The 14,912-nt window shown below is 36.5% G+C and overlaps 1 pseudogene; it reads right to left on the bottom strand.

The window, feature by feature from the left end:
- Positions 1-6,148: 6,148 nt before the first annotated feature.
- Positions 6,149-14,285, bottom strand: LOC121883856 (annotated as a pseudogene).
- Between the last annotated feature and the right edge of the window lie 627 nt (positions 14,286-14,912).

Below are 14,912 nucleotides of genomic sequence, written 5' to 3'. Positions count from 1 at the left end.
TTTTGTAACCCTGAAAATCTCAAATATTTTCAAATTAACATAACCATTACAACAGCATTTCTATGAAACAGAACTGTAAAAAGTGTTCTTAAGTCCTCACACAAGTCACACAAGTGAAACAAGATACAGTGGTACACCGATTTTGTTAGGTCAATAGTGGCTCTTCCCCACCTAGTGTATTAAAACAAACAGTAACCCTGTTTACCTTGGGAACATCACAACTACCTTGTGATTAATGGAATACCTACTCTACCTGGTGAATCTATATTCTATATCAGCTTGTGAGCTGAATGGTTTTAATCACTGTATCTCTGTGTCTGGTGTATCACTTCATTCACATTTCCCCCAAATTTAGCCTGACATATTTGATATTTTTAATCTGAAACAATGTTGTGTGAGTTTTGACAACGTTTGTCGGCAGAGTGTGGGTATGTACAGTATGGACTGGTCGAACAGTTAGTCAGTTAGTCATGCAGTTGATACAGCAAAAATGTAAACACCAACTGTCAAGTCAAATGATCATACATGATGACAGCCATCAAATATTTGTCTAGCACATGATAGCCTCTGCATGATAGCGGGTCACGCTTAAATAATATTTTTAGTTGACATAGATTAGTGAAGTTGGTTTACCCTTTATTAAAGGGAAAACAGGACTTCCGTTCAGAGGCGTGACTGTAAAAAGTTCAGTTTGTTCTTGTGAAGTCATGGTTGAACACAAATGTTTTTTTTAATTCTGCTCAGCAGCACTCTGTGCATCAGCAGCTACGTTCACCATTTGTCTGTGAATCTATCCTTTACTGCTGTAAAGTAGCACAGTGTCTAAATGGTAGCAAATAACTTCAGCAGAATGGAACTCTTTAAGCAAATAGCTGTCTCTCTTTTTCTGTAACATTAGTTTTTCAATAACTTGAAATTTCTCTAAACACATTTCATCTATTTTGTTGTGGTTCTTTGGCCACAACAAAGGAGGAGACACACCATGTTGCAGAAGTAACAAAAGATAATTTGTTGAATCAAATGAAACAGATTAACTAAATATTTACAATATGAAGTTTGGCTGTCAGTATAATCAGTAGTGTAATGTGCACTGTAAAAAGAAAAGAAAGAAGAAATTTACTGTATTATTTTACAGTTTTTTTTTGTTTTTTCTACATTAAGTGTAAATGCCATAAAAACACAGTAAATTATTTTTATTAAAAATATTCACCTAGATGGACCTGCTATTCTGCTGCTCTGTTCTTTTAAGCCTCAAATCTAATTTCTCTCAACCCTGCGAGTCAGTGAAGCATGGATATACATACTTTGACTGCTATGTAAATAAATTACATATTCACAATAAAGAAATCCGTACATAATTATGTTAAACTGATTTTGGCCATCTACACCAAGATTTCGGTTTCTAATGATAGGCTAGATGATCAGTAATTTTGAGAATTTTCACTGTATTGATGATAGGGATTTTAATCATGTTATTTTATATATAATGTGTATATTTGTTATTTGTTGTTTTTTATTTTAAACTGTATATTCTGCATAATTCAATCACTGTATTGCAAGTCAAAAACTGAAAATCACTCTCTTGCCTAAAGCTTGTGCAAAATACTGCACCAGTTTTGACTCGTTCCAAATGTAGAGACTACTACATCACTCCAAATTAAGCATCCCAACACAGGATACCAGTCAGTTTAACAAATGGTTTTAAGATTTTGTTGATCACATATAAAAAACAGCTGGATCTGGTCCAAATTTTAATTTCAGACCTTTTTAATCCCTTAATGTCCCTGCACTAAAAGAGGCAAAGTTTGATCATGCTCAACTTCTGTTCAAGCGGCAAACCGCACTCCTTAAGAGTGGCAGCCTCATGGGTCCCCTCTGCCACTGCTGTGAGGGTAGGAGGCAAAGTTGCCTTTGTGTGTACATTGAAAAAAAATACAGGCAACAACGTTCCCACCCGTTGGTGTTCAGGCACTTTTAAGAGCATGACCTTCAATCTGCCATATGAACTTGAGACTTTTTTTAGCATGCAGATTCACATCTGTATGTTAATACTGATTATGTATTAGCTTATTTGTCTGTTTCTGGAAGGAATTTAGCTCCTGTTTCCATAACCAAGGAAAGTTCAATCAATATTAGAGGTGGGGGACTCAAGTCATATGACTAGGTGTGACTTTGACTTGAGGCAGATGACTTGAAAATACTTGACAGTTTTTATTTAGCTGAGTTGCCTATTTGCATTATTGTAGATATTGAGCATGAAGAAGTAATGTTTTGAGACATGATAGAGTGGCTTCTAGTGTAACATGCGCAACCCAGGCTTTAAAGACAGTGTCTAGCAGGACCTAGAAAACAATACAAGACAGGATTGAGCTGAAAGCTTGTTGAAAGCATTTTCCCATACCTGCGCTGATTTTCTCTTGAACTTAATATTGTTTTAGACAATAATACTTAATACTGATTTAGACAAGACGGTTCATGAATTGACAGCTTTTCATGACAGAGCTTCATTATTCTGTTCGCGGTCCCTCACTAGTTCAAAGTCAATGTAACTCAACCACAGCAGAATAGTCTCTCCTTCTCTCTAATCAACTGTGTGACAAATACAATCCTTCAAGATCAGGCAAACAAGATGGTATTTTTCCTTGATAATGCTTGACGTTTTTAACAATTTCAGTGTTCTAAATTAATGGATGTATTAGTCTACACAATCCACAGCAGAAAAAAGTAATCATCAGATAGAATACTGTTTCGTTGTGCAAGCGCCAAATGCGGATAGATTTGCCATTTGGCGAGTAAATATACCAAAATAGTCATGTGTTGCAGGCAGAGACTCAGGCTGATGCTGGGCGGTAGTATAACTTGGATTTTTTTTATTTGCACACTTTACAACCACAACAAAGCAGTATATGTGGCTTACAGTCCACCAGCATGTTTTTGCTGCTGTTACAACCCACTAGCTTTGTGCTCACTACTGCAACTGGAGGAAGTTCCTCTTCTTCTACTACTCCTGCTTCAAAACTCTCACCTTACTCAAAGGCTCAAATACTCAAATAATGTTTATATAAAAGTCTAAAGCTCTCAAGATATTGTTAATGGGTGTTAAAGCGGGTAATTTGAATCTAATTTTACTTAATTTTTCTGTTTTACATCAAGAAATCTGTACTTTGATGGGGAGTTCTTGTGGATGGATTGAAGTTTTCATTTAATTAGATCATTTTAAGGTATTTCTGCAGTCTTTTTCATTTTTTATGCAGATTTATACATTTGTTTAACATTCTAGCGATGTTTTATAATGAGATTTTATTTTTATTTTACAATGGTTGGACTGTAAAAATGCAGACAATGGTCAAAGTGTATATCTGTATTTTTAAAATAAATCTCTGCAGAATAACTAAAAGTTTTTTACTGTTATTTGACAGTAAGTGATTGGCAACTTTTGCTGCCAGACTTTTTTTTTTATGATTTTTTTTTTTACAGTGTGCATGAGCGGAAGATGTGTGTGGGTGCGTTGTACGGTGCCTAAAAACTAAGTCAAAAAGACTAAAGCAACATAACCAAATCAAAAGTCGTCTGTGGGGTAGAGGGGAGAGTTAGAGCAGCAGCTGAGTGCCCAAAGAGTCAGCCAGCGAACAGCTGCTGTCTGCAGCCAGGCTTTATCGCCTGGGAACAATGGCACCAGGTGTTCCCAGTTGAGTCAACAAGCCACCTGTGACAAAGATCTGGTCACAGCAGACACAAGCAGAGAGCAGTAACCCACACTGCTGCACTGCCTTGCTGAGCCTGGATGCTTCTCTGCATCATCTGCATTGACCAGGATGTGGAGACACACCTACTAAAAGTCAACATGCTGCAGTCTGTTGGTTTGAGTTGAACATTCTGAATACATAATGCCGTCGAACAAAGGCAAACACAGTGACTACTTTTCATTTAAATGGTTTTCATTCAAATCACACCCATGAACTGCATTTTAATGATGGACAATCTACTTCTTTCACAGAGTAACTATTATTTACAGGATTACAAGGTATATTTTCTTTTAATCCCAATATTTAGCATTTCTAAGCAGTATGTGAACAATTAATAAATGATTTATAACACACTTGTTGTAGATCTAAGTGAAGAGATAATGAATGGCAATAAAGTAAAAAACAGTTGTAATGATATAAAATGTCTTTGTAGGAGAATTTATAATTTCTGACAAATACTGTACATGAATAAATACTTGAAATTTCCTATCTGCTCATAACTACATTATATTGATATACACCACTTCTTAAATGTTGCATACTGCTTATGATTATAGAATAGTGGACTTCTATGACTGTGTTTTTTGCAGGATTTAAGAATGGCCTTGATGAGTAGTACAATAAACTACCTGATCCAGCTTGATACAGCAATTTGGTAGAGATGTACTGTAAGTAATTTCAGTCATCATCACTTGAATCCAAATGAACCCTAACATCCCATAAACTACAGAGTAGTTTAAAAAAATGAAAACGAAATAATTATGTCATCATATACAGTTTATATTCTGTTGTATTTGGTTTAGTTCCAGCACAATATGTCATATGACTTTTTCATAATATGGAACAGAAACCGTTATGATGCCAATTTACCATATAGTGCTCTATATGATAACTTCCTCTATAAGAGGAATAGTGCTCTAATAGTGCCTACTAGACTGATAAAAGGATGATGACATGATAGCACGTCTGTATGATAGTCATAGTGTAGTGTATACCTAGAATGAAGATCTCCTTTAAGGAAGTAAGCATGGAGTTCAGGCAGAAATTTCAGTAATCATTAAATTTAGTTCAGTCAGCCAATTCATGAGGAGCAGATCAATATTTAAATGTAGAATATGTACAGAAATAGTGTAAGGAAACATTAATCTCACACAGCAGGGAGTGGGGAGTGATGATACTAACTTCCCCCCTGTGGGAAGATAGACTCAGAGCCTACAAGTGGATGCTGAGGTGGAGGTGGGGTTTTTGAAACGCTATATAAATGGCAGTGGCCATGGTAGTGGGCAAGCATGTGAGCTATGTGGCAGCCGCATGCAGCAAAGTGTGACAGAGCACTGACTGGCTTAAATACGCTGCCATGATTATACGGGTGTGTTGGATATATGTTACAGTGAGGAGGGAATGGCATGTGAATGGAGCAGCAGCTTTAGTTGGGCTGCCTGAACTAGCTCGCGGGCGTCGCTTCACTAAATCCCTGACAAGCTGAATAAACTTCGACTGCACCAAAGACGAAAAAACTAAATCACATGATAAAAATATCATGTAAATGATGCATGATTTGTAATATATGATAAAAAAAAGTAAATTATACATGATTCATAATTCTATAATTTATGATAAAAATTATCATGTAAATTGCCACCTATCTGAACACAAAACTACATGCAATACTCTGATACAAGACAGTTACAGCCAGGTCCACTAGATGGCATCAAAGACAAAATAAGAATAAATGACATAAAAAGACCTATTGAAATAATAGAAATACAGTCACACACAACCTTGTATATTCACTTAATTTTTTGTGTTATTTGTATTAATTACATCTATTAAGGTCGTTTCTTTAAACAAGGTATGACTAAGAATTCATAATTATGACTTTTTGAGTAGAAAATTGGGATATAAATATTACAGTTTAGCTTTGCTTAAGCTAGGATTGCGGCACAAATGTGAGCTGAAAAAAAAAAAGCTCAAAACAGGGCTGTGCCAATCTTCATTACTTAAGTGTAACGATAAGCGAAAATAGTTCTTTATATGTCATATTTTAAGGGCAGTGGAAAGTAAATGAAGTACCCCAAATTCATCTCAAATTGTTAATTATTATCGTGTCAGAAAAAAGATGGATGTGGAGATTTGTTTGTGTTTTGAGTGATTAAAATGAAGTTAAGAGGGGCTCAATTACGAATCTGTTTCAAATCCAAAAAACAGGTCATTAAGGAAATTTTTTATTTGGTCTTGATTAGCCATGTACATATGCCAGTTTGAGTCAGTAACAAGCTATCAAGGCAACAGTTTGGCCTCTCCCAATATAGGATATCATGAAAGTATGAAAAATTACTTATACAGTACTGTATATATTACAAATATATGTAAGTAATTGTTTTTCCCAAGTCTTACATTTCTTACGGTTGAGGTGGTCTGAAAAGGAAGATACAGAGTTTGAGCGAAGAGGATATTTACTATTCCAGATATGACCATGAGCCATGGGAAGCCAATCACTACCACTATAGGACCCCCAACAGCTGGACCTTTAGACAATAAACAGATTTATATTCAACAACATGGCAAAATGGCATGTCTTCCTTTTGTTCTTTGGTACAGTATTTAAACATACGTACTATATAAATATTGAGCAAGACAAACCATTTTATGAGACAGAAGTTTGGTGTAAGTTGTTTTTCACAGTAGAGCTACTGTTCCATGATGATGACGAATGTTTACCTACAGAAAATCCAATGCAGACCGTGGCATCAGCAATAGCATAAACCGTACCATACACTGGCATATATTTCAGGTCGACCAAGTAACCCATCAAGGGCATTATTGAGGAGTCCACTATGCCTGGCAGAAACTAGATAATCATTGATTATTTAACCCTACAGAGAAAACAAAAAATAAGTTATTAGTTTAATATCAAACATTTGAAACATGACTTCCCACCTGAAAGCCGACAGAAGCATTCAGAGCAATCACATGATAGATGTTCTTGGAAAATCCAAACTGAAATATAAAGAAAGATATTTACAGATGGATACAAATTTAAGGTCTGACAAGACACATTCATTTTATTACATTTAGTTATATTGCACTTTATTTGTTTTTATTTCATATGTAGGCAGACACACAAAGATGACAGGAAAAAAGTCAGGACGTTTGCAGAATGTATGATAGTAGTGGATCCATGAGACTCACAGAGATGGTGGTTATTCCCAACAGGATCATTCCAATAAAAGCACAGAGCCATCTGTGGGGAGAGAATAACAACATACTATATATATAAATGTATATGTGTACTGTATATAAGTATATATGGTGGTCTTGGTATATTAAGTCCCAAAACCATGAAGAAAAGGCTAACATTTTAGATTACTGACGGCAAATTACAGTGTCATTATTAAGTACATATAGGATATCAATAAAATACTTGTTGTATTTTACTAAGACATGTGAAAAGGCTAGCACTTTGGATCACTCCAAAATGTACATCCATGGCAGAAATTCACTAATTTAGACTCACTAGCATGGTAATGGTATTAGCAGCAATGTATAGTAGTAAGAATTCTCATACCCAGAAATGCAGTACTCTCTTGACATTTTACATTGTTATTATTGAGAGACACTTAAACTATTTCTGTGCCCATTAGCCCCTTCTTCCCTCTACCTCTTCTCTTGTAACTGGATTTGGAATTCCTGTATGTACAAAATACTTCCCTGTCAGGGTGTTAAAACTTGGAAATTCATGACCAAGTCATTTGAAGTAATTTATTAAATTAAGAAACTTACATAAATGAATTAATGAATATTCACAAAGATAAAAAAGTAATTAGCTGCTTTCCAAAAAGTCTGTCAATGCATAAAACCATATATGGACAGTCTATACAGTATTTCTGTATCTTTTCTAAGAAGACCTATGTGTTTTTGCCTCCACCAACATACCTTCCAATTTTGTGTGACAGGTGACCAAAGATGTTGGATGCAATGAGGTAGGATAAGCTGTCCGGTAAGAAGGCAATGCCTGACACAGAGACACAGTGAGATGGAGCAATACATTTGCACTTACTTATACATGGCAACGTATTGTGCATTTAATGATTGGAGATGATCTGCAGCTGGGGATGATCGTAAATGATAGGTGAATATCTTCAGCTACAGTATTACCCCACCCAGAATCTATACATCTGATAAACTGGGATGGAGATCTGTGTGCTCATATGATAAGCTTAGAAACTGTGCATCAATGTATACACTGATTTTGGATTCTTTGAAAAATTGTGGATTCTCATTGGCAGGAAACACAATGAATTGTACAATTGAAATTGTACATAATGTATTCATAACAAATATATAAATAAACAAGAAATAAATATGAGCATGGGCTGTCAGTATCAGGACAAACATAAAATACAGTATGATTGTTTTGAATACCTAGCTGCCATTTACTAGCACACATGGTCTTCATCATCCAGATGGGAAGTGATGTCTCTATTGTGGCAATAGCCTGAGTTGTAAAGGACACGGCTCCTGGAAAGCAGAGTCAGTAGAGTATTATTATAAGTATTGTCATTTAGTATGCTCCTGATCCTCATAGAGTTACAAAGTGTGAAGGGCCGCTGCTTCAAATTTTTCTCTAAATAACATCTTCAGCGTTACTTAATAGAGAAACACGAGATTCTCCTGGATAATATAATGATCTCGGTTTATGTTATAACCACAATTTTCAGTAATTTCAACTTTCTGAGAAATCATGTTTTGTCTGTCATTTTGGCATGGCGGACAGCTATATACGACAATATCCATGAGCCTTGGCCGCTGTTGCTGTCAGTCAGAGGCCTGAATCAGAGCAGTAATTAATTCAAAATGCATCAAAACACTTTACAATTTACACACACTGTAGATTGTAAAATCAGTTTTCTAAAAACATGGCAGAATTTTAAGCTTGATATATGGATGCTTCTTGCCAAAATGCAATGCAATGCATTGGGAATCATATTTAATTGATACCCCAAATTTTTTATGTACACAGTCTTGTACCTTTGACTTTTTATCAAACAAACAGATATTTTCTAGCACAGTTATGCTGTTATTGACCTAGACTGCTGGGGGACTTCCCATGATGCACTAAGCTCCTCTCTCCTCCTATACATAATAATGCATGTTACTAACTTGGCTTCATCCCTGGAATTTTTGTGGTTTCTTATCTCACAGGTTTCTATGGATGATGGTCATGAACCACCTGGTTATGGATCGCAGGCTTCCGTGGATCATGGTTGCAGACTACCTGCTGCCATGGTCCTGTTTGATGCCTACACCTGCTATTATTACTATTAGTCATATTTCTATTATTATTATTGTTGTTATTGTTATTATTGTTGTTGTTGTGCTTCTCTGTGTCTCACTCTCCCCTCTCCCCCTCCCTCCCCCTTTCTTTCTCAACCAAACCAGTCAAGGCAGATGGCCACACACCTGGACCCTGGTTCTGCTTGAGGTTTCTTCCCATTAAAGGGGAGTTTTTCCTTACTGCTGTTGCCAAGTGCTTGCTCATGGGGGAATGTTAGGTCCCTGGAAAAGGTACGGTCTAGACCTGCTCTATGTGAAAAGTGCCCTGAGATAACTTCTGTTGTGATTTGGTGCTATATGAATAAAATTGATGATTTAACCGGGAGAGTTTCATGCTGATCCAAGCTGCACAAGAGTTCCAACTGTATATCATGATACATTGTCTATGAACAAAAAGAATGAGATTTTTGCTTCTGAAGCCAGGGGCACCACAAATAGCTCTTCCCATTTTGCAGCTCGATACGTCCCACAGAGCAACAAAGGGTACATTATTTCCTTCTTTTCTTATTACTTACCAGAAGCACTGTATTATGAGAGGTTTAGCAAAATGTAGGCGCAAGGTCTCCACATTAAATGACAAAACACATAGTTTGTATCTTCCCTCCAGAATATCACATTTTTTCTGATCTTTTCTGAACTGATACCTCTATCGGCAGGATGACATCTTTTGATGACAGCTGCAAAGCTGTGCTTAAGGTCTAGTTAGGTTTAGGCGAAGGTTGAGTAAGCAATGTGGTTTGAGTTGACATAATGTTTTCTTATGGTTAGGGACCTTCATCGTTATGGTTAAAAGAAAGGAGAGAAATTGAGAGGCAGCACGTATTAGCTGTTAAATCACAATGAGCAACCAGTGAAAAAGTGAAAAACCAAGCTGTGAGACAGACATGTTCGTAAAGATGGGAAAAAAAAGTTTGGTATCGGAAAGCCAGGAACCATCTGTGATGTGAAGACAAGCGGATGACATCAGACTGTCTTTATAAATATATGTCATTGGCTACTTTAAAATACTTGCAGAAATGAGAATGTATGGATCCCTCAGGAGAGTCAGCAGTGAAGTCCCTTTTTCTGTCTGTATAGAAGAACAAAAAATATTTTTAGAGGGATAATTTGAATAAGATGTAATAAAGTCATGACAATGAAATTAACGTTTTACTGTACTGTTGTCATCTTTACTAAATTATCAAGGCTCATCAGTATTGTTCAGTAAATCAGTTTCATCAATATTATTTTATTTTATTTTATTTTATTTTATTTTATTTTATTTTATTTTATTTTATTTTATTTTATTTTATTTTTATTATTATTTTATCAATTTGACTATTTTTTGGGATTTAAAAATACAGGTTTTTATTCCTTCAATTCAAAGTGTCACTGCAAGACAGTAATTGAATATGGAAGCCCAGCAGTCATACTTTACCTTAATTTGCACCCCTGATGGTTGGAAGATGAGGACATGCAAACCTGTTTATGGGTAGTGAAACAGGACATACAACTGTTTCACGCTGTTACTTTTGAGGAGGATTATATGCTTCATCTTATGCACAATGTTACACAGTACCTCCACCCAACACAGCAATGACTGCCAGGACAAGGAAGGGAGCCATCTTCCCCAGAAACTGATACATCACACTGCCAAATAGAGCACCCACTTCAGGGTGATAAGAAATAAGAGATAAGTGATAAGTTACAGAGAAAAAGTTAAAAATTGGAGTAGAAGCATGATGTAGTCTGGGATTGAAACTCTCACAATGGAAAATTTCTTCCTTCAAAAGTAAACTTGAGTTGTGCATATGGTGTCTATACAGTCTGCTGACTTCCTTGGTCCATTCAAGAAACACCTGAAAACTCAGCTCCCCTGTGAACACTTCAAGGCTTAAGCCCCGTCAACTATTTAGCACTTTGTTGATTGTTGCACTATTTTCTTGTTGTTTATTGTATTTCTTATGCACTTGTTTACTTCCTGTCACTTTTTACTTAAATTTTTTCAAAAAAGAGTTCAATTCATCAGGTCCACAAGAGGCCTCAAGTGGATTTTCAGTAGACTTCTAGATTATCCTTGGGATGGAGACTTTGTTTGGAAGATTGCATTGTTCTTAGCAATATGGACATGACATTGCAAAAATCACACAAAAGTTTTTAAAGAAGAAAAAAGTGAAAACTATGACCTGGCCAAGTATGTCCCCTGACCTGAATCCAATAGAACACCTTTAGAGTATTTTAAAGAGGAATGTAGAGCAAAAAAAACAAAACAAAACAAAAAAAAACAGCAAAGAGCATCTGAAAAGAATCATCTGTGAAGAGTGGCAGAAGATCTCTTCACAGAGTTGGCAGAGTTGTCCTAGACTGGTATCATCCACACCCAGGGGGATCGATGCTGTCATCAAAAATAAAGGTGGGCATACAAAATATTAAAGAAATATAAGAATGGAGTCTGACTAAGGAAGGGTGTGTTGACTTTTGTTGCAGTTCATTCTTAAATATGGACCTTTCATTATAGTTTAATTAGTCAAACCTTCAGGTTTTTTTCAAATTAATTCTTCTTGGGTTTTGTCTAAAAACAAATAAAATTGTATTAAATGGACAGGATTTGTAATTACTTAACATTTAATTACTTAAAACATTAATATTGACCAGGGGTGTAGTTTTGTTCTATACTGTATGACAGAAGTGTGTGAAAGTTCAGTCCCCAAGTCTGGAAGGTGTAGATTGAATTGGATGGACAAAAATGAGATTTTTAGCCATACCATTAATACCACAGTCTTTATCCACTTATGGGTATCAGGGTGTATGAGGCCATTGTGGGCAATGATGCAAATCAGTATCTAGGGTAATAGATGACAGGGACTCAGCCTCCTATACAGTGGGATGCCAACCCAAGGTACTTGAAGCTACAAGTTCACCAAGAACTTGATGAACATGTGCAAATGCGCTTTCCAGAACATGTGTGTGAGTGAAAGATGCTAATCATGAATTTTATAAAGCACTTTTGCAAGCTGAGTCTGTATACACACCCACCAATCCTAAGGCCAAACCAGTGAAGGATATACCCATCGCCCTTCCTCTCTCTTTGTCATCTTTGTACACATCAGCCAGCATACCCATTCCTGCAAAACAGAGGTAATGAAATAACAACAACAAAAATAAAAATAATGGGTGAAAATGAAATTATGTTACAGCACACTGATTACATTTAAAAAAAAGGTCAATATTAATGGTCAATTTTCAAATCTATCTGAACTTGTCAAACACAAAACTATTTTTTCAGTTAATTAATTATCTGTTGTTTCAAGTGGATTCCAGTCAGTAATGTCAAATATTGAAAAAGTAAATGTATCTCACCTGCCACAGATAAGCAAGATCCACCTACACCTTGCACTGACCTGGCCAGCAGCAGTAAGACATAGCTAGATGAAAAGGCAAACACTTCCAAAAAAACAAAGACATGGATATTTAATTTTATAATACATGAAGGAATAACTGCTTGTCCTTGTGGAAGAAATGTGGTTAAAATAACTTGACAGTTTGAAAATAATTACATTTTTTTTCATCCATTCAAAAAAATGAATGACAGAGATGTTCAGTGCACCATCGTAAACAATGATACATTGGCATTAGGGATGTCAGTTTTGGTTAATTTTGCTTTTGATAGACTGACACCCATTAACTGGTAACTAACTGGTTAATTTTTAATAAAAGTTGTGATGTAGCTTTTTGTTGAGAGCTGTCCAGCAGTCGGTGGCCAGTCGTGAGATATTGCTTAAATCTAAAAAGTTTGCTTGGTTCAACTTTTTTCCGAGCCAACTCTGTTGGCACCCTTGCTGTGAAAATGGAGTGGACTGATACAAATGAATGAGGGGCTGTGTTTATTTCATGCATAGCTATTGTCTGTCTGAATGCAGCCTAATGTGATACTTACTTAGAGGTAGTTGCCAAGATGATTATACAGAAACCAGCGCACATGGGGATGTGGTATCCAAACCTGTACAATATACAACATATACTGTAGGTAGGGAAAATTGAGTGTGTGTTTTTGAGCTTGTTTTTGAGCTTGTCACTCACCTGTTGGTAAGTGTCCCAATTATGGGGTTAATGATGAGCTGTATGGTAGACTTTGTGGCCAACAACACTCCTAATTTAACGTTTTCTTTGTCCAGCTGATCACCTGTTTCAGAGCAGTTTGAAAGGGGGATACCTGGGCCATGGTGGATGAATAACTGGAGACAGCTGGGTTCTGGTGTAGAGGTACAAATGTGGAGCCCAAAATCACTGATTGGTTAATGACTGGTGAGTCAGTACTGTTCCCAGAAGTGGTGGTGGAGGCCTGATCAATTGTGTACAGGTAACTGGGGAGGATTGGCACTGTCAACAAAATAAAGCAAGATAAAATCTTAGACCATGTCCACACTAAGCCGGCTGAATTCATAGATGCCTTTTTTCTCTCCATTTTTGCCATCTGTCCAAACTAAAACAGCCTTTTTCTCCCCCGAAAACAGACATTTTCCAAAAAGTCCTCCAGAGTGTCCTCCAGAAAATGCCCCCCAAAACATAACAGCGAATCCCCTCACTGTAGGGATCAAGCATTCAGACCTGTACCAGTTTTTCCTTTCATTTGTCACCTGTCTATATGTATATATTTGTGTGTATGTGTGTGTGTGTGTGTGTGTGTGTGTGTGTGTGTGTGTGTGTGTGTGTGTATACATATATCCCTCACCAACTACAGACAGTAGCATATTATCCAGGAACAAGGCAATAAACACAATAACCAGGACCATCTTCTTCAGCTGTGCCTCCTGTCTCAGCCAGGTCAATAAGCCTAGATTACATAGCAGAAGAGAAAGCAGAGAGAAAGGCTCTGTGTAATGACTTCTTTATGTCAATATGAATTTAACAAATCCATTTGTAATAACATGCATGCTGACTCACTTTGTCTAATCGTTTGTTTTATATTTATATTTATATTTATATTTATATTTATATTTATATTTATCTATCTATCTATCTGTAATTTTTCCTCAACACCCAAATATTTATGTAAATACAAAGACAAAGTATACAGTACAGAATATGTATCCCACAGCAATTTCATCTAGACATTTTCAGATTTTTGTATGTAGAATACATGTATTCACTTTAGCAGACAACAATCTGAATAGTATAACCAAGAAAGCAAAACCAGAGAATATTCTGATTCAACTTACCCATATTTTCAGTTTTTAGTGAGAGTGGAGTGGCAGCTTGCAAGGTGTGACGAGCTTGGACTGTGTGAAGTGCATCAGTCTACAGTACCAGCAAAGCAGGAAGATTTACAAAGGGCAACACCTTATCCTGTCGTACATCATAAAAAATAACATTGACACTAAGGCTGAGTCTGAAATCACTCCACATTTACTATATAGTGCACCGTATTTACTCTCTGCCATTGTTTTGGAGTGTTTGAAATCCAGGTGTGTAAATGTATCTACTATATAGTGCGGAAATCTCAATTTACTGCACACTAGTGAGTAAACTATTGAGTGTCTATTATATAATGAGTGAATGAGGCAGTGATTTGGATACAGCGTCAAGCTTGACTTTTAATGTGGTGATTAATAAATACACTTTCAGCAAGCCTGGTCTCATAGCTCTGAAACAGCTGAGCCAATCACAGTGAAGCACAGCAACAATAGTTCAAATTAAAGCTGCAAGCAGCGTTGAACGGGCCTTCGCACCTCTGCGCACGTCGGGCCGCGGCGCAGTTGAAGGGGCATGTAGATGTCTTCAGTCCCGGGCTGTTTTCAGACAGTGCAAGACGGAGATAAACATCACTTCCTTTGTCCACTATTTTGCCTG

This window comes from Thunnus maccoyii, chromosome 18 (genome assembly GCF_910596095.1).
Source record: "Thunnus maccoyii chromosome 18, fThuMac1.1, whole genome shotgun sequence".
Classification (NCBI taxonomy): domain Eukaryota; kingdom Metazoa; phylum Chordata; class Actinopteri; order Scombriformes; family Scombridae; genus Thunnus; species Thunnus maccoyii.
This window is presented reverse-complemented; position numbering and strand designations above follow the sequence as displayed.